The sequence below is a fragment of the Oryx dammah genome, unplaced genomic scaffold (genome assembly GCF_014754425.2).
Source record: "Oryx dammah isolate SB20612 unplaced genomic scaffold, SCBI_Odam_1.1 HiC_scaffold_27, whole genome shotgun sequence".
NCBI classification, from domain to species: domain Eukaryota; kingdom Metazoa; phylum Chordata; class Mammalia; order Artiodactyla; family Bovidae; genus Oryx; species Oryx dammah.
The window spans coordinates 7,261,506-7,264,872 of NW_024070211.1; positions in this window are offsets into that span (position 1 = coordinate 7,261,506).

Here is a 3,367-nt window from a genome sequence, read left to right on the forward strand (position 1 = left end):
CAGCACAGTGCAAGTGGCCACTGAAGGGCCTTTGGCTGGGCTGACCCGTCTCTGGGGGTTTCTTTCCCCTCAACCAGAGACCCCCTTCTTCACAGCCAGCTGGGACGGTTTCTCCTCTGCTCACGACAGCTCCAGACCATCACAGATTCACTCTAAAAAATCCTTCTAGAAGATGTGGTATATGTATGAATATATATAATGGAATATTGCTCAGGCTTAAGGAAGAATGAAATAACTCATGGATGGACGCAGAGGTTACATACCTGGTGAAGAAACACAGAGAAACACAAATATCATATGCTACCACTTACACGTGGAACCTTAAAAAATGATACAAATAAAGTTTTTTTTTTACAAAACAGAAACAGACGCACAGATTCAGAAAACAAACTTATGGTTACCAAAGAGGAAAAGGGGAGAGGGACAGATTAGGCTGCTGCTGCGGCTGCTGCTGCTGCTAAGTCGCTTCAGTCGCGTCCGACTCTGTGCGACCCCAGAGACGGCAGCCCACCAGGCTCCGCCGTCCCTGGGATTCTCCAGGCAAGAACACTGGAGTGGGTTGCCATTTCCTTCTCCAATGCGTGAAAGTGAAGTCACCCAGTCGTGTCCGACTCTTGGCGACCCCATGGACTGCAGCCTACCAGGCTCCTCCATCCATGGGATTTTCCAGGCAAGTGTACTGGAGTGGGGTGCCATTGCCTTCTCCTAGGATGCTGGGCTTGGCATATATACACTATTAAATATAAAATAGATGATCCACAGGCAGATACTGTATAGCACCAGGAATTCTGCAGTGTGGCTCTTCAGTACTCTGTGGTGACTTACACGAGATGGGAATCTGGAAAAGAATAGATTTCTGTATATGTATAGCTATATTGCTTTACTGTACACCTGAAATGAAAGCCACACTATATATATAAAAAAGAAAGCAACATTATAAATCAATTTTACTCCAATACAAAATTAAAAATTAAAAAATTCCTTCTTGAACTCTGGTCTGCTGTGTACTTGGCATTGTCCAATATTCTTGAGTTGTGCTCATGTTTATGACTGGAAAAAAGAGGCTCTGGTGGGGGCAAAGTGGGGTGCCAGCATCATCTTCAAATATCAGACAGGCTGCTGCAGGGAGAAGGGTTGAGCCCCTTTTTGGTAACTGCCTCCAAACAGGAAAACCAGAGTACAGAGTAAGGGGACATATTAAAGAGGCAAGTTCCTTTCGGTTTAAGGTAGCAGCTCTCCCCTTGAAGGTGTGGCCGACTTTGTGATGGGCTGCAGTTGGTTGCTGGGGGTATTCAGTGAGAAGGTAGGACCACTGGGAGATGCCCCCTAGATGACCTCCTTCTCTGGCCTCCCAGGTTTAAGGTGTTTGTCTCCCCAGTGAGGAAGAAAATGTTCTGAGTGCACAGAGCACCCCCTGTATTTCCTGGTACCCTCCTCTGTACTCTCTCTGTATCCTTTACAGAGCAGCTTTCCAGCACCGACTTACAGAATTGACCTTTATCTCAGCAGATTGCCCTTGCTAGCTCTTTGACTCAGACAGCCAGAAAAATGCACGTGTTTTCCCTCTGATAAAATTTTCCAATTACACCTTGCATTGTCCTGCCTCTGAGCCTTTGCACAAGCTGTACCCACTGCTCAGAACACCATGTCCATCCCACTTTAATTCCTCTTCATTCTTGACTGCTTCTCAAGCTCACTTCCTCCAGGAAGGCTTCCCCTTGTGATCAGCTCACCTGGGTAGATTAGGAGGCACAGCTCCCATGGCCCCTGTCTCTCCTTCGACCTGTACGTATCTCACCACATTATTTGTTTCCCCATTTGGGGAACAGAGCATGTAACTTGCATCCTGCACAAGCTGATACCAAGCGGGTACCCAGGAATATTTGCCAGATGAATGAACGTGTTGAGGGAGCTGGCCAGGGCTTCAATACTGGCTGAGGAATACCCCTAAGCTGTGGAAAAAGCATTTTCTAAAATGACAAATACTCAGGGATGTGACCTGCTTCTGTCCCTTCTCTGAACACCCAGGGATGCCAGAACCTGTTCTGTAGAAGCAAGAACATTAGCAGGAAGTGGGGTGTGCTTTGGGGGAGGGGAGTGTTGTTTCCATGGTGATTCAGCAGTGAGATGCTTGAAAGGGGTCCCTGACCATTCGTGGATGGGAGGAGCAAGGGATGAATCTGTGACAATTCACCCCAGAGCCTTTTATTAAAGAAAAGAAGCATCATATTCACTTTGGAGTCATCTGCCTCCAAGCCTGGCTGTGTTAATCAGGGACATTGACTTAGATGTTCCAAGTTGGGAGCCTGGGTCTGCTCCCACCCTTGCACCTGACTCCAGGTAACCTTGAGTAGACTTTGGTCCCTCGCTGGGCCTCTGTCTATGAAGGAGGCTGGGGTCTAGGAGTCCTTGAAGGGCCCCTGGAGCTCAAACGGCCTCTGCTTCTATGTCACTTTGAGGTTGGAATCCTCTCCTGACATCCTGGAATTCCCTACCCAGTTGTTGCCGGTGACACAAACACAAATTCAGCTCAGCAGTCACTGACTCTGCTTAGAATTTTAGCTGTCTCTCTCAGGGTAAGGAGTTCCAGCAGCTTATTACATGCTAGCAAGGTCATGCTTCCTCATAAAACATTAAGAATACCCTACATCTCATGCCAGGATTGGGGAAACAGGTTTGTATGTACCCTGGGAGTCAGGAAGTGAAAAGATTATGGGCCTTGGGCAGACAAACCTAGGTTCAAATCCTAGCTCTGCCAGTTGCTTGCAGTGTTCAGGTGGCTTAAGCTCTCACCCTGAGCTTTCTCATTTACAAAAGAGAAAAAGAGCCTCTACTCTCAGTCATCCTGGGAGGGTTAAACAAGCTGATGTCTCTGGGCAGTTTCGGAGGACACTTCCTGCAGAGTCTTCTCTATTACAAAATGAGGAACCAAGGATCAAGAGAGGACCCTTAGAAACCTTGATAAAACACCAGCCTCCTGGGTATGCAGGCATGGAGATGGCAGGAGGTGGCAATCAGGACAGTCATAAATATCCACTTGGAAGTTTGAGCTGGCAGGAGTTTGTGAGGCCAAATTCCAGAGATGGGAGAACTGCATCCTGCAGTTCAGGCCTTGAGGCTGGATTAGGGCTAGAGCCGGCTCACTAAGCGCGGGTGGCTGCGGGCCGGCCTCACCAAGCACGGCTGAGAGGAGATACCCCACGTCCGAGGTCAGGGGCAGCGGCCTAGAGCGCTGGCTGCGACGGCGCAGGAACGGCTGAGAGGAGCTGCCCCGCGTCCGAGATCAGGGGCGGCCGGGAGAAGCCACCTCGCGCCCGAGGCCAGGGGCAGTGACCCTGAGGAGCCACCCCGAGCCCGAGGCCAGGGG